This window comes from Vigna unguiculata, chromosome 4, assembly GCF_037176805.1.
Source record: "Vigna unguiculata cultivar grain cowpea cultivar isolate G323 ecotype 2 chromosome 4, ASM3717680v1, whole genome shotgun sequence".
Taxonomy (NCBI): Eukaryota; Viridiplantae; Streptophyta; class Magnoliopsida; order Fabales; family Fabaceae; genus Vigna; species Vigna unguiculata.
This window is the reverse complement of record NC_140795.1, coordinates 11637124-11658943: the sequence shown is the minus strand read 5'-3', so window position 1 is coordinate 11658943 and position 21820 is coordinate 11637124. Positions and strand designations below refer to the sequence as shown.

At 39.5% G+C, this 21820-nt stretch overlaps 1 non-coding gene and 1 pseudogene across 1 annotated transcript; one reads left to right on the top strand and one right to left on the bottom strand.

Annotated features, from left to right (window-relative positions):
* Window positions 1-546: 546 nt before the first annotated feature.
* LOC114180484 (uncharacterized) lies at window positions 547-7410 on the top strand (annotated as a pseudogene).
* Window positions 7411-18722: 11312 nt separating this feature from the next.
* Window positions 18723-18796, bottom strand: TRNAI-AAU (transfer RNA isoleucine (anticodon AAU)). Its single transcript has one exon. It is a non-coding gene; the product is annotated as a tRNA-Ile (tRNA).
* Between the last annotated feature and the right edge of the window lie 3024 nt (window positions 18797-21820).

Genomic DNA, 21820 nt, shown 5'->3' with positions numbered 1-21820 from the left:
ATGGACTAAGATTCATGTTAATTTCTATGATATGTTTACCTCAAGGTTCTCACGGCTTTAAAATTTCTGGCTAAGATAAATGTTTGCATTCATTTTCATTTTTTTCATTTTTCATAATTCATTTCATTTAATAAAAATAATAGAGCAAAAGCAAATACAACGGCAAAATTTCCACGACACCCTTACCGCACACGAGCTAACCATAGAATCATGGAAGATTGGGAAGAAGCTCATGAAGCTGTGAAGGCCGACATTAACCAGCTGAAGGATCAAGTGGGCCAGATCCTGGAGGCCTTAAAGTCGCTGAAGGCTTCGGGAGAAGCTTCCTCTGCAAGGATTGAGGAAAATGTTCACCCTTAGGTTCCACGATATGAAGTCCAGAACGCACAAGGCATGTCAATCCCATTCCCAATGTACGGTCTGCCCCCGGGGTACACTCCACCCGTTGGAGAGTATTCAGAGGCAGAGCAAACTTCCTTTTCTTTTCCTGTGACTAACAATACACTACCGATCAATACTCAAGGGCCGATATTAGCCTCGACACCCATGACGGGAGTAGGAATGAAGGAGACAATCACATTCGCAGAACCAAGGGTGACTGTAGCACCAAAGTCTGTTGACGAAGATGCTTTGGCTAAGGTCATACCACACGCTACGGCCCAGGTAGTGTCCACCGGTATTGATGGGGCTAAGAGTAAGCTTGAGATCCTTGAAGAGAGGGTTCGAGCCATTGAAGGTGGTGGAAGCTATGGGTTCGGTGATGTTGCAAGATTAAGCTTGGTTCCTGGTGTGATGATACCACGTAAGTTCAAGGTCCTAGAATTTGAAAAGTATCAGGGTACCACGTGTCCTAAAAGCCATCTGAAAATGTACGGTAGAAAGATGGCTGCTTATGCCTATGATGACAAGTTGTTGATACATTGCTTCCAAGATAGTTTGGCTGGTGTTGCCTTAAATTGGTATACACACTTGGAGCCATCTCGAATTCATTCCCGGATGGATTTGGCAGACGCCTTTGTGAAGCAGTATAAGTACAACACGGATAGCGCGCCGGATAGATTGCAATTGCAAAATATGGCTAAGAAGGATACTGAGTCCTTCAAGAAATATGCACAACGGTGGAGAGAGTTGGCTGCTCAGGTTGAGCCACCACTACTTGATAAAGAGATGGTGGCGACGTTTGTAAACACACTACAATCACCATTTTATGAGCACATGTTGGGTAATGTGTCTTCCAATTTCGCTGATATCATTATTATTGGTGAAAGGATAGAAATCGGGTTAAAGAGTGGAAAAATTGCATATGGCCCGTTCGCGGCTGCAACTTCTAAGAAACCCGGTTTCCATCCAGGAAAGAAGAAGGAAGTGGAAGCACACACAACCTCAGTGATGCCAGCGTGGGAAAGTCGGGGTCCTACTCACAATTATCGACCACACTTGAACCAACCTCCTTATGTGACCAATGCAGTGTCTGTTCATCAAACACCACCTCAGCAACAAGAGTTTTATCAAGCGTCAAATCTTTATCAACCACAGCATGCCCCGAATAATGCTTGGAAAACCGAACCTAACTCAGGTTTCAACCGAAATGTAGGTCAAAACACCAATGTGAGGAGGAATCAAGATAGGAACTTTGTTCAGTTCACTCCAATTCCTATGACGTATACGGAATTGTTACCGCATCTTCTCCAAAAGCGCTTGGTGGCAATTTGTCCGATGAAGCCTGTGCAACCCCCGTTCCCAAAGAATTATGATCCAAATGCTAAATGTGATTATCACGGAGGGGGAGTTGGACACTCTACTGAGAAGTGTGTAGCCCTCAAACACAAAATGGAAGCTTTAATCAACTCAGGGTGGGTAAAGTTTCACGAAGACAAACCTAGTGTTGAAGCGAATCCTCTTTCTGGACATGGGAATCCTTCGACAAATGTCGTCGAGGATAGGGAACACAAGCTAGTAAGGAATGTGAGTGAAATCCAAAGCTCCAAGCAGTTTATTTTTGAGACATTGCTGAAATTGGGTCTGTTAAAAGGGGGATATAACTTGAGTGAAAAATGCGGATTCCATCCAGGTGTTAAACATTCTATCGATGAGTGCACCAAGTTCGAGGATGTTTTACAAAATTTGCTCGACAGAAATTTGGTGCAAGTATGTCGTGAGGGTATGGAGGAGGAAGTATTTGCACAAGATGGCGGAAAACCCGATGTGACTTTGCCAGAGCCATTGGTGATTCATTTCACTAGATCCACCCCTACACTAGCAATGCAAGAAAGGCAACCCATTACTATCCAAGCACCATCCTCTTTTCCTTACAAGAGTGAGAAAGCTGTCCCGTGGGAATATGGTGCATGTGTGTCGGGTGGGGAGCAGCGAATAGAAGGTCAGCCTACTAGTGGGGAGCCAGTGGTTGAAAACATTTTGGGTATCGGTGGAATGACTAGGAGTGGTCGAATATTCACACCTCCGATCTTGATGAAAGATGGTGTAGGTAATAGTGAATCGATGATGACCAAAAATGCTAAAGAATTCTTGAAGATGAAGATGATAAAAATTGATGAAGGTCTGAGAAAAGACGACAAGAAAGAAATATCTAATGAAGATGCTAGTGAGTTTTTGAAATTCATACAACAGAGCGAGTATAAAGTGGTCGAGCAACTGAATCGCATGCCTGCTCGGATCTCTCTTTTGGATTTACTTATGCATTCAACCTCACATAGAAAGCTACTAATGAAGATACTCAGTGGAGCACATGTGGAACAAAATATTTCTCTGGACAGTTTTGAGGGAATTGTTAGCAACATCACCGCTAACAACTACCTCACTTTTACTGACGAGGAGATACCTGCTGAAGGGAGAGGACACAACAAGGCCTTTCATGTCTCTGTGAAATGCCTGGATCATGTTGTGGCGCGAGTATTAATCGACAACGGTTCTTCTTTGAATGTAATTCCAAAAGCGACATTGGGAAAGCTACCGTGTGAAGGTATTCACATGAAACCAAGCACAATGATCGTGAAGGCTTTTGATGGGAGCAAGAGAGAAGTGATGGGAGAGGTAGAACTGCCAATCCAAATCGGGTCGTGCGTCTTTCAAGTAACTTTCCAAGTAATGGATATCCTCCCAACATACAGCTGCTTGTTGGGCCGCCCTTGGATTCATTCAGTAGGTGTGGTGCCTTCAACCTTGCACCAAAAGTTGAAGTATGTCATGGGTGATAAACTAGTGATAGTTTCAGGAGAGGAAGATATTTTGGTGAGTGGACCTTCGTCCTCTCGATATATTGAAGTAGCAGAAGAAGCCCTTGAGACAGCTTTCCAGTCCTTGGAAATTGTGGGCAGTACCTATGTAAAGCCATATCCGATGAACCCATAATTGTCTCGTGCCTCCCTTATGACCGCCAAGATCATGCTAAAAGAGGGATACGAATACGGAAAAGGGCTAGGCAAGGACAAGCAAGTATTGATATTTCCCCTGGAGGTCATTGAGAAAAGGAATAGATACGACCTGGGATACAAGCCTACTCGAGAAGACAAGAGGAGGCTGATGGAAGAAAGGAGAGAACGCAATCTGGCTCGCATGCAGGGAAAAGAGCAGGAGTCAAAAAGGATCTGCATTTGCGATATCAAAGAGAGCTTCCACAGTGCCGGATGGATCAACGCTAGCCAAATAGCAGCTGTCAACGATGAAGATGAACGGGAAAGCTCAAATTTTGTGCAGCCATACACTTCAGATGCACCACTCAACAATTGGGAGACTTTGGATTTACCTGTGATGTTTAATTTGGTTAAAATGTAATATTTTTAATTAATCCTACTGCTTTGCCCGGAGCTCTAGGATTCATGACTTAACGGGTTGACACCTTTTTCTTTATGCTCAGCATGATAATCAATTTGTGTTTGCTACCTTCGTTTTTTGTTTTGCATTTTTCACTATCATTTGTTTATTTATCGTTTTTATAAATTCGAATAATGCAGATATGACAATGAATGTTTTGAAAATAACAATGTCGATATCCCTAATTTTGAGCACCCTGTCGATAATATGGAAGGTGATTATGAGGATGATCCGGAACCCTCCCCTGAACTAATGAGATTAGTGGAACAAGAATCTAAGGAAATAAAACCCCATCAAGAGGATGTTGAAACACTTAACCTAGGAGAGGAGGATGAGAAGAAAGAAGTGAAAATTGGCACTAGTATGAAGAGAGAAGTGAAACAAGAATTATGTGCTTTACTAAAGGAATTTAGGGATGTGTTTGCTTGGTCGTACAACGACATGCCTGGCTTAGATACTGATATAGTGCAACATAAGCTTCCACTCAAGCCGGAATGTCCTCCAGTTAGACAAAAGCTAAGGAGAATGAAACCAGAGATGTCATTAAAGATCAAAGAAGAAGTGCAAAAGCAATTTGACGCTGGATTTCTAGTTGTGGCAAAATACCCTCAATGGGTGACAAATATTGTACCTGTGCCTAAGAAGGATGGCAAAGTTCGGATGTGCGTTGACTCTCGAGATTTGAACCATGTGAGTCCAAAGGACAATTTTCCATTGCCTCACATTGACACATTAGTGGATAATACAGCCAGATTCTCACTATTTTCATTTATGGACGGCTTCTCGGGATATAATCAGATCAAGATGGCACCTGAAGATATGGAAAAGACAACATTTATCACATTGTGGGGAACATTTTGCTATAAGGTCATGTCTTTCGGACTCAAGAATGTAGGAGCAACCTATCAAAGGGCCATGGTGGCGCTTTTTCATGATATGATGCACAAAGAAATCGAGGTCTATGTAGATGATATGATCGCCAAGTCCGAGTCAGAAGCAGAACACATCCTCAACCTGAAGAAATTGTTCGAGAGATTGAGGAAGTTCAAGCTTAAACTAAACCCGACTAAATGCACATTCGGTGTGAAATCTAGAAAGTTGTTGGGTTTCGTTGTCAGTCAAAAGGGGATTGAGGTTGATCCTGACAAGATGCGCGCGATAATCGAAATGCCTACTCCTAATACGGAGAAGGAGGTGCGAGGTTATTTGGGCAGACTGAACTACATTGCTAGGTTCATCTCCCAGTTGACTTCCACTTGTGAACCAATATTCAAGCTATTGCGTAAAAATCAGGCTGTCAAGTGGAATGAAGACTCTTTCGACAAAATTAAACAATATCTTCAAGATCCTCCAGTCTTACGCCCACCTAAACCTGGGAAACCACTAATCCTGTATTTGACTATATTGGACGAATCAATGGGTTGTGTGTTAGGTCAACATGATGAAATTGGAAGAAAAGAGCATGCCATATACTACCTGAGCAAGAAGTTCACAGAATGCGAACGACGATACTCGTTTTTAGAGCGAACTTGTTGCGCATTGGCATGGGCTGCCCATCGTCTAAGACAATATATGTTGAGTCATTCTACCTGGTTGATATCCAAGATGGACCCCATCAAGTATATTTTTGAAAAACCCGCTTTGACTGGAAGGATAGCCTGGTGGCAGATGCTATTGTCAGAATACGACATTATATATGTCACACAGAAATCTATCAAGGGTAGTGCTCTGGCTGAATATCTGGCTCAACAACCCATTAACGATTATCAATCAATGCAGCCTGAATTCCCCGATGAAGACATCATGGCCTTGTTTGAAGGTGATCAGGAAGAGCAAAATGGAAAGACATGGACGTTATTATTCGATGGAGCTTCTAACGTCATAGGACATGGTATAGGGGAAATACTGATATCTCCAGAGAATCAGTACATTCCAATGACTGCAAGGCTGTGTTTTAATTGCACGAACAATATCGCTGAATATGAAACTTGCGCTATGGGCATCCAAGCCGCAATTGAATCGAAGGCGAAAATTTTGAATGTATATGGAGATTCAGCATTGGTTATCCATCAATTAAAAGGGGAATGGGAAACTAGGGATCCGAAGTTGATTCCCTACAAAGCTTATATCATGGAGTTGGTGGAGTATTTTGATTCCATTAAATTTCAACACATTCCGCGAGAAGATAACCAGTTGGCAGATGCCTTGGCTACTTTGTCATCGATGTTCGAGGTTAATCAAGATAGGGTACTGCCAATGATCCAAATGAAGAGTCACGAAGAGCCAGCATATTGTCACTTCATTGAAGAAGAATCAGATGGTAGGCCTTGGTATTTTGATATCAAACGCTACTTAAAAACCAGGGAATACCCCGAAGAAGCATCTGAGAATGATAAAAGGACACTGAGAAGGTTGGCTACAAGTTTTATCTTAAGTGGGGATGTGTTGTACAAAAGAAACCATGACATGGTTCTCCTTCGATGCGTGGATGCAAAAGAGGCCAAGTCCATATTGGAGGAAGTTCATGGAGGCACCTTCGACACACACATGAATGGGCACTCAATGGCCAGGAAGATCTTGAGGGCTGGTTACTTTTAGTTGACCATGGAGAGTGATTGTTGCATGCACGTGAGGAAGTGTGAGAAGTGTCAGAAATATGCAGATAATATCAATATGGCGCCCACTACTTTAAACTTAATGTTTGCACCATGGCCATTTTCGATGTGGGGGATAGATGTTATTGGAGCCATAGAGCCAAAATCCTCAAACGGACATCGCTTCATACTGGTTACAATTGATTACTTCACTAAATGGGTAGAAGCTGCTTCTTACGCCAATGTGACAAGAAAAGTTGTGACTAAATTCATAAAAAGAGAGCTGATTTGCAGATACGGATTGCCCAACAAGATAATCACTGATAACGCCACCAACCTGAAAAATCAAATGATGACTGAATTGTGTGAAGGATTTAAAATCCAACATCATAATTCTTCTCCTTATCATCCAAAGATGAATGGGGCAGTCGAGGCTGCTAATAAGAACATCAAGAAAATTGTACAGAAAATGGTGGTTACGTATAAAGATTGGCACGAGATGCTTCCTTTCGCTTTGCATGGGTATCGTACTTCAGTACGTACATCAACTGGGGAAACGCCTTTCTCTCTGGTATACGGAATGGAGGCAGTGCTACCTTTCGAAGTAGAAATTCCATCCTTACGAGTGTTAACGGAGACCCAATTGGAAGAGGTTGAATGGATTCAAGCTCGATTTGACCAGCTCAACCTCATTGAGGAGAAGAGGCTAACAACAGTGTGTCACGGACAGTTATACCAAAGAAGAATGAAAAAAGCGTTTGACAAGAGGGTGCGCCCTAGAGAGTTCCATGAAGGCGAGCTAGTCTTGAAGAAGATCTTGCCTATACAGAAGGATCACAGGGGCAAGTGGACTCCAAATTATGAAGGCCCATATGTGGTGAAGAAAGCATTTTCTGGTGGGGCATTAATTCTTACAAGGATGGATGAGGAGGAATTACCGTTACCGGTCAATTCTGACGCGGTCAAGAAATTTTATGCATAATGATTTCTTGATAGGATACGCTACTAGGGGATACCGACATTGTACCCAAAGTTTGTTGTACTCTGCTTTGTTTTTCGTTCAATAAATATAATTTGGTTTTCTCCATAAATTTGAAACAATTGATGTCATGTTGAGCTCGTAAAGAGAATCAGTAACAGATAATCTAAAAAAAAAAGAGAAAGAGAGGATAAAAGATGAATAAAGCCATATACATACCAATGAGGCATCACAGGTATGATCTCTAAGAGCAGGCTCGCTTCTAAAGGGTGTCGTGGAAGTAAAATAATAAAAAAAAAAGAAAAAAAGAAAGAAAAAATGAAATCAATTTTGGAATTTGTTGTTAATAAAGTTGTCAAGTGTATGGCATTTTCAAAAAATGAGGAGAAAAAGGGAATGAAAATACAAAAAGTGGGGAGAAGGGAAAGTCTTTCCATGGTTTGTCACTTTAAGCATAACTTGCATTCATCTCTTGTTGAAGCATCTGCATTCATATTGCTCGAACCCCCAATTCGTTCACTTCCCTCTAAAATAAAGGATTGCCCTAGGAAATAAAGAGGAGTGTACTGTGGCAGGTTTGTTTAGTTGACCTTGTCTAACAATAGGCCAAAGCCACAAGTTGGGAAGAACAAAAAGGGATTGTTTGTTAGAACGAAAAACCTACAGAGGCGATATGGGAGAAGAAAAGAAGATGAAAGTGGAATGGGTTAGATGCTGCCAAATTTTGGCTTGGAGTTAAGCTCATGTGAAAATAAGGTGAAGAAACTTTGAAATGACGTGTGGCCTCCTTCCCCTACCAAAATTTAAAGAAAAAATCCTATATCCATTTGCACCCCCTTTGAGCCAAAATAAAAATTTCTTTCAGTATCGTTGAACAAGAATCATCAACATGTCAAGTTACCCGAAACACATAAGAGGTGTTCAAACAGATCAATGAAAAGGAAATCTAGAAATGCATGTCAAAAAAAAAAATCAAATCACAAAGTGATAACAATGCAAAAGACATGAAGGATGTGAAAAAGGAAAAGAAAAGTGAAAATAAAGATGATGGAATACACCGAAATTCCAAGTGAAAGGCTTACAGGGTGTCATGCAAATGATTCTTGTTCCAAACTTAATACCTGCAAACTCATACTTGGGCCTTATTAACCATTTCTTTCATAAACCTCTTAACCCCTAGCCAATCTACAAGCCAAGAAAAGTCCACATCGATTAAAGAATGTTTGTCTTGATCTTCTCATGAGCTTAACTCGTGGACCAAAATAAGAGGTTGACGATAAAATAAAAAAATGGAGAAAAAATTTCCCATCAGCATATGAGTTAAGGAAAAGATTCAAATTGGGGCAGTCCTTTCCGTCTCATCAAACTACGCTCTTGCCCAACGCAACAAAACTGGGGCAATTTTTAAACCTTGCATGTTTCTTCTCGAGTATTAACCTAACCACCAGAAATGTTGCCCCTGAACAATTGTTCAGCCTCTTACAAAATTGGTTCCTATCCCTCATTCATTCGTGAGTTCGAGCTAGTATGTTTTGCATGACGCGCAAAAAAAAAAAAAAGAGGGAAGAAATTAAACTCATAGTTTTGCAAAGTGCACCAGGATCTTTCACCACCCCCCACTATTTTTGCTTGAACATAATATCAGAAACGTGACTTGAACATGCCTTGGATTTGACAACAACGTTGACAACTAATTCCAAAACAAGAGCATCTTTGAAAAAAAAAACAAAAAAAAAAAGCTTCACATGAATATTACCCATACATCCATCTCATCATTTTACATCATCACATAAAAAAATAAAAAAAAAAGCTTCACATGAATTTTATCCATGCATTCATGCATCTCATCATGTTACAAGAATGGACTCAAAAGTTCAGTCAGGACAAGTGTTTTGCACAAGTTTCGCCAATGTTAAGCATTCCTGTGATGTTTGTCGATACATCAAAATCAAACCTCAGGATTTTCCTTTCAGAAAAGGACCCCCTCCTTTGGAATGGTCAAATCAACATTGCATCGAGACCCTCTCCGTGGGACTGATCATCGATTCCTTCACATCAAGGCCCTTTGCGAAGCAATGGTCATTGATTTCTTGGTTGCATTGAGGCCCTCTGCGAGGCAATGGTCATCGATTTCTTTACATCAAGACCCCCTCCTTTGGAATGGTCAAATCCAATGTGTCGTATCGGGACCCTCGTCGTGAGAGTAGTCATCGTTTTCTATGCCTTCTCCTTAGGATTGGCTAAATCGTCTGACAGATCAAAACCCTCTACTTTGTAATGGTCATCGAATCCTTCCAGATGTAGGTCCGCTCCTTTGGAATGGTCAAATCAACATTGCATCGAGACCCTCTCCGTGGGACTGGTCATCGATTCCTTTACATCGAGACCCTCTGCAAGGCAATGGTTATCGATTTCTTTACACAGAAACCCTCTCCTTAGGAATGGTCGAATTCACACATAAAATTCCAAAAAAAATGTTTAAAAACATGAAAGCACATAAAAAACTCTCAAGATGAAGCGAAATAGAAAAAAAAGGAGAAAAAGAAAAATTCTTACTTTCAGAAAAAAAAAACAACAACATAATTTCAAAAAAAAATTTGAAAAAAAAGGAGAAGAAGACAAAATTTTAAAAGTTTGTTTGACATCATGACCCTCTCTGATAAAATGGTCAGTGATTTCTTTCTTTCTGAAAAAAGACTTGGTTGACTCCACTTCTTTTTCTGGATGTTGGCCCTCTTCTTAGAATTGGTCTTCACATTTCTTTAAATCAGTTTTTATTCACCTTCTTCCTTGTCAAAACCCGAACGAAATTAGTGTTTCTATCTTTACTTATCTTTTACTATGATATTATGAAAAGTTAATTTTCATATTATCGGTAAAATCTAAGTAAAGAGGAGCAGCTCTCAACACCCAATTTCGTCCGGATAAGAAAATAAAAATTTTTTTCTTTTAAAATAATTAGGAGAAGGGAAAAATAGAAAAAAGTGAACATTGATTTGTATATAGATATATTCCTACTTTTACTTTCATCCCATTTTTAATTTTTATTTAATTTTATTTAATTTTATCCTTTTTATTTTATTTAATTTTATCTTTAAACTTTTAATTTAAATTTTAATATTTTTGTTTACTTTTCTTATTTTATTTTGTTTTATTCTTTTTGAAAAAATATAAAAAAAAAGGGGTAAAATAATAAAAATGAGAAAAAGTAAAATGGAAGTCAATGGTACGCCTTCTCTGCACTTTTGAGACTTGGCATGAGAAAGGAAATGGTGGGGAGGTGTATCACTGCGTGGCAGCGCCGGTGGAATGGCAGAAGCTAACCTGCATCTCACTTTTGACCCTTTTCTAAAACCAGCACAGAATATGAGCGAAAGAGGAAACTGGCATGGTAAGAACAACGGTCAAACCATTTGAAAAAGGGGACTCTGGCACAAGGGGCAGCTCACTCGCAGGGGGAGAAGATACCATTTCAAAAATACAGTTCATATAGGGCGGAAAAAAGATTTTGGAAGAAAAAAAGAAAGGAGAACCGTTTGAAAAAAAACTTCGTGGCACAAGGGGGAAGCGAGCCAAGGGGAGAAAAGAGAAAAGACTTGAAGCCACCAACTCAACTCTGGTAGGGGTTGCAAGAGGTAAGAACTCTATCTTGAATAATTCAATGAATATGTTGTCTTGGTGTTTTTCATCCTCAATGAGAAATGCTTGCTTGTGTGAAATGATGCGCGCATGTTGTTGGGTTTGTCGAGTTTCATAGTATGTTGTGCTTGCGTCGTTTGTTAAGTGCCAGGAAACGAAACATGCTTTAAGTATCTAACTTCATCTATCACAACACAACTTCAATAAAAAACCAGCATCATCATGCACTCGTCCTCGTCATTTTCCATATCCAACGAAATAGCCAAAGCTGTGAACATTTCTAGGACCTGTTTTCACCATCATCTCGTTCATATTCTCGCACACGAATGAGCTATGAGTTTGGCTTTCATCTACAGATTCATACCTTCATCCAAGACCAATCTTTCTTCATCATTCTTCCATCACTTTCAACCTGCAAACAATACACGCTCCCAACTGTCATCTTGTTCGTTCATTTTCATCACTCACCTGCATAAAAACCAAAAACAACATATACGCCCACTGCTACCAACTCAGATTTCATCGTTCATCATTCTCGAGTCGCTGTTATACAACACTCAGCAAAACACCCAAAAACCAAAACCCACACGCTCAACCGCAGATTCACAACCTTTCAATCACCTCCTTCACGCCGCAACCCAACCTCATCACAAACCAACCCATCTCACACAATGACCAACAAACACCATCACCTTTGACTTGTAATCAGAAAATCAAGCTGACACTTCACCACCACTCTTCGTGTTCTGTTACATCCCGAACAGCACCGGACTCTCCTATCTTTCCCAACCAGTCACAACCAATCACAGCAGAGAGATGAATAGGGAGTAGAAACCCTCGCCGACTGTGAGGCCACCAGCGATTCGGAGCCTTGAACGGAGTACGCGCACCAATGGCAGTGCCCCTGGAGTTCACGCGGAAGCAGTTCGAGTTGCGCATGAGGGGAAGGAGAGTGAAGGTCGCATAGGCTCTCGTCGCCAACGACCGTGGTGGACACCGGTGTCGCCCGCGACGGCTGTGGCCGATGGTGGCGAGGTGACGAGGTGACGATCTTTCAGGGTTGGAGTCGACGCATGCGCGAGAACAAATCGTTGAGCCGCCGAGAACGAGGGCGACGTCTCCGGCGTCAACGGGCGCTGCTGGCAAGCTAGCCGTGTGATGGTGCGGTGGCGTGGTGATGCAACAGTGAAGGTGGTGAGTGGGCGCTGGCGCGGGTCTTGGTGTCGTCGAGAGAGATAGAGAGAGGGCTTACCTCTTGATCCAGGAGCTGCTAGGGTTTAGGTTAATCACATTCTAGCCCACTTTCACTCCTTGCACCACCATTTTTTGACACTTTCACCCTCTTGTGTGTTAAAATTGGGTCTGCGTGGTTTTTCTCGCGCACCCCCAATATCAACTACACACCCGCGAGTTTCTTTGGGCTGGCCAACCTTTGTTCCTTGCGCACCCTCACAATTACTAATCCCGCACCCCTGCACACATTTTTTACTCCTATTTTAGACTGGTTTTATATTTTACTCGCTACAACCCCATCTTTCAATACACACACCTCATTAACTTTATGCACCTCCCATGTTATCCATGCACCATCCTTTTTAAATAATTTCATCCTTTTATTTATTTATTTTTTTTATTTTTAAAAGAAACAAAATATTTGAAAATTATTAAAAATCACAAAAAAATAAAATAAAAAAATAAAATCTAAAAAATAAAAATATTCTCTTTCACTTTATTGTGTTTGTCCGATCGCTCGCATCGTGTGACACTTATTTTCTAAAAATACCAAAAATGTTTTCTTTCTCTTTTAGTGTCTGTCCAACCGCTCGCGTCGTGTGACACATATTTTCAAGTAATTCAAAAATACCAAAAAAATACAAAATTTTCAAAATATAAAAATATCAACATTTTCAAACAAACAAGCTTTTTAAGAACTACGTGATCCTTGATTCTCCACCGTGAGATACGTAGGAGCAAGGCCAGTCCTTGTCAGGTTTACCTCCCAAAAAAAATTAAATCTTTTTCTCAACTAAGTTTTCCAAATATCTTTTTAAAGAACTACGTAACCCTGATTTCTCATTTTGAATGAGAATACGTAGGACCAAGGTCAATCCTTGTCGGGCCCAAAAAATAAAAAAATATTTTTGTTTCTCTTTAGCATCTTTGTCTTATTATTTTTGGGGAAAATTAATATTTTGAAAACAACATCAACTTTGCATTTTTAATTAAAGGTACCGCCCTCGGGCGGGCGCGATAGGGTGCTAACACCTTCCCTACGCGTAACCGACTCCCGGATCCAAAATCTAGTTTTTCGCAAACTTGTCTTATCTTTATGGTTTTCCATAGTTTTCCAGAATAACTATGGTGGCGACTCCAAGTTTTTTTTTCAAACCTGTTTTCTTTTTTGGTTCGCCGTCTCGTCGCGATCCCGGTTGCGACAACACCCAATCCATGATCACATATATGACTAACCATTCATCCATATTCCATACTAAGATCATACCAACTGCATCATTCACAACCGAAAATTCCCCTTACTCATGCATATTCATTCATCTCATGCTTTAACATAACAATCCAATCAAGCATGTGACAAACACCCAAAAACAAAGAAAGAAACATAAACCAAGCGCTATCTCGCCCAACTCTCGCTCAGGCGGGAGGTGCTTCTCGCTCAGGCGAGCTCCTTTTGCCTACGCGAGGCTCGAGAGATGGGAACATTAGCCTTCATGTCCTCTTACTTAGGCGAGACCTCCTCGCCTAAGCGAGATGGACTCTCGCTAAAAACAGGAGCTACTTGCCTGAGCGACAGTTCGCGTAGGCATCCAGGGCAAGTTACTACTAATCTCGCCTATGCGAGACATGCTCGCTTGGGCGAGAAAACCAGAACCCTCCATTGTTCGCGTGTGCTCAGTTCAGTCGTTTAAACATTTTAATCGCACATTTCATATTCATACCATCAGGACTTCACCCAAGCATGCCAAGACACGAAAAATAACCAAGAACAGCTAAAATATGATTTAAAACGCAAAGCCCTAACTTCTCTTACCTAGAAACGGGCTAATATAGGACTTTGACCCTTAAGCCAACGAACCCAATAGCTCCAGGAGCAGATTTATGAAGTGGACAGCAACACAGAAAAGAATCTAGGTTACCATAGTGGACCTCTTGCGAAAAGTCGAAAAGGAGACTTAGAAAGGAATTAGTATGAGCTGAGAGTTAACTTACAAGAAGTAGAGCTGAGTTTAGCGCTAGCTTGACAAAGAGGGGACCAAACCCTAGCAGAGCTCTCTGTTGGGAAGAAAAGGTGAGGAGTGAACACTATTTCGTGAAAGTGAAACCAGAATGGAAGTTTGACTACTTTAGGGAACCTTGGCACTCAATGAGTCAGCCTTAGGCCCATCTGATTAAAATAAGCCCTTAAGATTTAAGGCAGAAAAGAAATAGAAAATAAAGTGAATCTTACAAACAACACTATGAAAAATGGTTAAAAGTATAGATTGTGATATACGGGAACTAAAAAGTATATGTCAATTTTAGAAGACAAACTAAAAACTTAAATTTGAAAAACAAAACATATATATTTAAACATTAAATTAATTACAATACAGTTTACCTTTTTTAATTATATTTAAATTAGGAATATCTGTATTACGTTATTTTAATTGAATCAGAATAAATTACAATAGAAGTTTCCATTTTATAATAATAATTAAATTAATTATTAATGAACTAACTCTAATTATAGCAATCAAATTAGTCATATTAAAAATATCCTTTTATCACAATTAACTTGATTAGTCACTATTAATTCAATTTTGATCAAACATTTCAAAGTAATTCAATGAAGGAGAATTAATTCGGTTGTAGAGATTATTAAGAATAAATAAAAGTGTATTGGAAATATTAATTGGGGCAAATTAAACGATGGCGTTGGCGTTTCGAATCACATAGATTTTGAGTTCGAAGTTGAGGTGTTGACGTTCCGATTGAGGAGTTTGCAAAGTTCCGATATTACGATGAGAGATGGTGGCTCACGGTGATTTTCACTTTGAGGTTTCAAACATGGCGTAGAGGGACGGTGAGGCTTCTCTCTCGCTCGTGAGAAATGACGAAGAAGATGAATTGTGGGAGCGGTTGGCGGGCAGAGGGTCATTGCAATGATCGCTGTGTTGTTTGGCTCTCACCACCGACTCCTCTAGTGGTGACCAACGTTTCCAACGGCGTTTCTCGCCGGCTGTGGGGCGTACGACGGCAGAACATGCTATTGCAATCGTGGTGGCTTGCAGAGATGAAGGTGGAAGGGAAACCGTAGTGGCTTTTGTTTGCGAGAGAATAGGAGAAAATTGGGTCTGGGCAAGTTTTTACTTGGAGCATCCCTGTTTTAATCTCTACACCACTTTTCATTTATATGTTAGGCACTTATTTACTCATTATACCAATGTTTATTTGTTTTGCACCACTTTTTTTTTTCTTTCCAATTTAATTTGGATCTAATTTAAAAGCTTATGATTTTTTTAAAAATATTTGCAAGTGTTCAATCATTAGTGCAGAATTGCATTTTTACCTCGCCTTATAGGTCTCGGTTGGCAAGGAACCGAAACATATAACGGCGCGGTGGCATTTTTGCAATTTCAGGCAACTTATATGCCACGGTTCAAGAAAAACCCAAAGCCAAAAAGGGTTATAGGCTTCGGTTAAAAAAAAACCGGTGCCAAAAGGTGCTTATATGCTTCGATTGAACAGACCCGCAGCCAAAAACGTGGCTAAAAATTTCAAAAATGCCACTAGCCGTTACGTCTTTGGCCTCGGGTGGCACTGAACCGGGGCCAAATAGGGCTATATGCCTCGGTTATTAATTGAACCGAGGCCATATAGTTTAATTAGGGCACAAAAACGCGAACTCCTCTACTTCTTCCTGGCGCGCCGTTGCATCTTCTCCATCTCTCTCTGCATCTCGCTAGTCTCCTGGATCCCCTCTCCCTTTCACCTCACGCATGAACAAAGCAAACATCACCACCCATCTATGCCGCACCCATTCTGACCGGTGATGAACTCTAGCAACAACACCGGCCACCACTGCGACGCGAAAACAGGGCACCAGATCTGCAACGCGGCGATGTGATCCACCATGGCAGCACCTTTCGCAAGATCGCCATGGCGCTCCACTAGAGGAACCACCGTTGAGATCTCCGCCGCTGTAGAAAGCCACCGTCATTGGACCTGATCGAACCTGAGGACCAAAATCGCGAGCCCCAATCGCGGATCCAGATCGTCGTCGCTGAGACGAAGAAATCGTTCTCGCGTTCATGGTTCCTGGTGAGCTCTTCCAGTCTTTTCGTTGTTCGTCGCAGCGGCGCCGATGATGGCTTGCAGTGGTGGTTTGTGTTCATCGCTGCGACAATGGTTCGCATTCATCGCTGCGATAGTCGTTCGTTGATCGTAATGCTAGTGGTGGTTCGTCGATGGCTTCGTCTCCGGCGATTTTCTTTCTTCTCTGTTTCTCTATTTCTAATTTGTTCTTGGGTGTGAACGATTGGGGAAGATGAAACGTGAGAGCTTTGTGCTGGGACGGGGGTTCTGATCCGGTGTGATGTTGTATTGCAGGGATGGAATTGTGATTCTGGTGTTTTGCTTGTATGTTTTGTTTGCAGGTTGGAATTGTTGTGATGTTGAGGTGGTGGTTCTACGAATGAGAGTGTTGCGGGAAGGTGGTGATAACTGGAGGAATTGGTTTGCGGCAGCTAAAGAAATGAATGGTAATCATCCTGATTGTGTTGTGAGAAGGGAGGACAAGGAGAAAACGATTGATGATGATGAACAGAGGAGCGTGCTGTGCCGCAAAAAATTTAATTAAAAAAAATATTTTTACCATATGGCTTCGGTTCTCGTGGACCCGAGGCAGAAAAGGAACCCTATGGCTCCGGTTCATTTAGAACTGAGGCATAAAAGGGACTCTATGGCTTCGGGTAACAACCGAGGCCAAAAGGGGGTACCTTTTGGCCTCACCCCAATATGCTTCGGTTCTAGACCCGAGGCAAAATGAGGAAAATAACTGGGGCAAAAAGCCCTTACTGCACTGGTGAATGGGTACCTGCAAGCTGAAAAAAAATCCACAGGTTTTTCATGTCGGTATCCAATGAGTAATGCAGTAGGTAACGAGTACAATTTTACATGTGGATCAAATAGCGGGTAGATACTATTCGTGTCCGACACAACCCGTTGTCATCCGTATATATAACTTATGATTTTTTTATCAATAAAAAGAAATATAATGAATAGGGACAATAGGATTGTCCCAACTCTCATACAAGAGAACAAACATAGAAAAGAAGACGAGAAGATTGTAATTTAGCATATTCACCTACTATATATTCGATAATGTAGAGACAATAATTGTGTTTATCCACTAAACAAAGTCATTCCCAATTAGAAAAAAACATAAAACAATGTATAGACGTATTTTTGTTTCTACAAGTTTTTTCATATGTAGTAAATCTCTCTTCACTATTAAGCTGAAACTTCTCCTAAAACTTTGTGTCATTGGCATAATTGGGTTCTTACTCAAGACATACATAGGTAAATTTCATTCAACACTCCTTGAAAGATGTAAAAGATGTTCTTACCAAAGAACCAGGGGGTGTTGAATTGACTCTTTCTGAAAAGTAGGCTCAATTTTAGACTTTTAAAAATCTCTTGTTTGAATTCAATTGGCTAAGTTTCTAGCAATCTATCACACCTAGAACATACATTTTAACTGGTTAAAAAAAATAATCAACAGACTGAAATCACTTAACAAAGAAGCACACAATGAGATCAATATAATTCATCAAATTAAGAAACAAGATCAACAGGTTGAAAAACTGGATAAATTATGCAGAAAATGCAATTAACACTAAAATCTGATCAAAATGTCAAACAAGATTAATTCCAATTGATAATATAAGCAACATTTTAACAACAAATTACGTTAAAGATTATGCAAAAAGATTGATTAAAATGATTTTCTTGAAGATTTTATCCAAGATCAATTAGGAGAAGAAGAATCAAACCAGTGTACAAAGATTTTTAAATTGGTTCACTCATAATATAGCTACATCCTGTTACTTAAGGCAACCTTAACTTGACTTTCCACTATATCAAAATTTTTACAAAATCCTTACAAGATTACACTTTTGAAAACCCAAAAACCACTCCAAGACTCTTGAATCCCACAAGAATCTAATTCAGCACAACAAGACTCTCACTTGTAGACTATGATGCACCGATACTTTAACTTGAGTCAAGTATCTGTGTCTGACACGTATCCGTATCCGATACTTTAAGATATTTTACGATACTTATCAATGAAGTATCTAATTTATAAATTTGTAGTACACTTCAAGAAAATCTTTGAATAATGACCTATTTTAGTGACAAAAAATAATTAGTCACTATATAATGTCCAATTTAGGTACCAATTTAAAAACTAAAAAATATTCACAACTAAAATAATTCCAAAAAATTATAATTTGTCTCTAAATTGATAATTAAAATAGTTTACATTATGAATTGATTTATAAATTGGTCACTAACATTAGCTACCAAGATTTTGACTACCAAAATAATTGGTATCTAATTAGGAAATTGGTCTTTAACATATTTTATTGGAAAAATAATTGGATTTATACACAACCAAATGGCCTATACAGGTCTCGAACCTGTGACCTTCGCGTTATTAGCACAACGCTCTAACCAACTGAGCTAATAGGCCATGCATTTTTCTATTCTAAATACCGGTAAAACTTGTTTATTGAAAAAAATAATCCGGTAAACTTTTTTATTGGAAAAATAATTGGATAGTGACTAATTATAAAAGGAAAAAAACAAAAAACAAAAAATTGTATATTGACTAATTTATTACATAATAAGAAAAGAAGATATTATCAAAATTACTATATTACCCATTGTCTTTTATTTGTAGATCTGGAATCACACCAGATAAAACCCAAATACCAAAGAAAGACCAAACCTTGGTAGTGGCTCTCCCTAGCCAACCAAAAGTTTTCTTCAAGGCACCCATACGAAGCTAACAAGGCTCCAAGACTCCAAGAAGCAATTCACTAACGTTTGCAACACTATGTAATATAGAGAGGACAAGTTTTTCAGAGATTTCACATTGATTTTTCTCTAGAAATGAATCTATCACTGACCTCTCTAAAAACAGGCTTTATAGGGGCTAGTTAACATATTCAATAGGTTGATTTGTCTATTCAATCTGTTGATTTCAGTTGACTTAAGTGAAATCAACTGATTGAATGATAATTCACCTGATTGAATATGTTAATACTAGAATTATAACAAGCCAATTAACCTGTTAAAAAACCCTTTTAACAGACTAAAAGGCTACAACCAAACACAAAACACCTATTCTATGTCAAATAATCTTCAAGCTTCAAGTTCTTCACGTGTTAGCCAGATTAAACACACTTCAATCTTAATCAACACTCCATTTCTTTAAGTCTTCATCACTTTATCAAGTGTTCATCAATCTCCATCAATCCTTCCTAACCTCAGCAAGTCTCTATGCAATATCTTCATCAAATCTCTATACATCAAAGTCATTTGTGTTAACAATCTTTCCCTAATTTGATGAAGCCAATATCCATTGAATTGATGAACAACATCCATTTTGTTGAAAAAGCCTTCCATTATTATCAAGCTTGTGATTCTGAAATATATGAAAAAAATAGGGCATGGAGGATAACAAACAAACACATATACATATACTCCACCTATCACTAGTATGGTTTGTCATCATATTTGGTTCATTAATTTTTCTCCCCTAATTCCTTAATTTTTCAATTCCTTAATTTTTCTCCCCCTTTGGATTCATCAAATAGAAGTAAAGTATATACTGAAACAAAAATACCAAAGTTTCATTCATTATAGGATGAAATGCAATCAAGCAAAAGCAAAAACAGAAAGAAATATTAAAAACTAATACAAATAACTAAGTAAAATTTTAAAACAGCTAACTGAAAAACTGCATAATTCATGAAAAGAAGAAATGCAACAACAATATGCAATGCATGATCCTAAAGCCAAACCAACCAGTCATCTTGAGAATTGTCTCTATTGTAGGACGTGGCTGGCAGATCATGAACACCATGGATATGGTCATCCAAATCTTGGAACCTTGCATTGTAGAAATTGTGGTGCTCATCTTGGGTAGCATTGAGCTCATGCAGTTGATCGAGAAACAACCTTTCAAAGTGAGACTAAATAGGGTCTCTGTCTTCTAGAGGATTGTAAGGAACCAAGTCCATTGGTTCTACAACATTTTCATTATCCCATTGGGTTAATCCACTTGGGCCAACTTCATTATCATTTTTCCCAACTATTGCACCTTTATCTCCTCTGGTGGTCTAGACATTCTTGACCTTAGAAAATCCCGTCTTATGTAGATTGAGGTAGAAAACACAGTTCAAAGTTTAAGTTGACTCCTCAAGTTCGTCTTCCACATCCATACCAAAATACTCAATAAACTTAGATAATACCACATATGGAAGCTTGAAATCAGTGATTCTTTTGTCTTTCATCATATGATCACGAATCACAAAAGTCTAATTCTATTGGATGTCATTCTGAATGCAATACATGATAATCAAATCAACCCCATTCAAGGTTGAATGATTGCTTCCATGGGGTACCATGATTGTGGTAACAATCATGACAAGCAGCCTTTCATCTACCTTGAGTCCACCAACATGAAAATTTTTGATTTTATCTTCAGGCCTTCTAAGATAATGACCATAGTATTGAACCTTTTCGAACTCCTCCATAGCACATGTATCTCCCCTCCTTACTTGTACACATCTTTGCTTTAGCCTAACCATATATTTCCAAGCTTTCTTGGAGACCTCCATATGCACACCCCTCATGTAGGACGTAAGAATTCCATTGCTGAACTCCAAATTGGTGGAAAAACACCTTCACCAAGTCGCACTACAAGAAAATTGTGATTCATCTACAAATAAGTACATACAGATTTGGATCTGTTGGTAAATTATGCATTACATATGGATTTTACCTACGGATATTAAAAATTGAGTTACATACGAATTTTTTCATAGGTAATAACATAAGATCCGTAGTAAATAAAAGAAAATTTACCTACTAATTTTACATAAAAATTTGGAAAAAAACATAATTATTAAAAATTAAAACTTAAAATCCACATGTCTTGCACTTACACTCTCAATTTTTTTCCCTAATGCTCACCAACGAGAAGAACAAGAATTTTCCTCACTCCTTCGTACCCCACACATGCACCCCCTTACAAAGAAAAAGTTCTCCTTATTCGTTAGCTCTCAACCACCCACACATTTGTCATTCCTCAGTTCTTCGCCCTCCACACCCACATAGAGAGACACCTCACATGCCTCCATCTCCATCCTATTTGTCAAAACACTAGCCTCCACTGCTCTTGGCTACTCCGCATTGGTTGCCGCTAGAGTAACCTCCAATTGAGTAACTTGTTGACATTAGCAACTCATTAGCAACTCGCACCATCGCGTCATCTTGCGACCACCACTAGGTCATCCCACTGCCACTATTGTGTCATCCCACAACCATCACTACATCTTCTATCCTCAAGCGAGGCTTCCCAAGGTTAAGGTAAAAAACCCATTTGAATCCTAAACTCGATTGGTGTTCTAGGTAGAACGCAAATCCATTTGTGTTGTCCTTTGATTTTGGATTTTGACAAATTGAAGGGATGGAAATTTTGTTTACT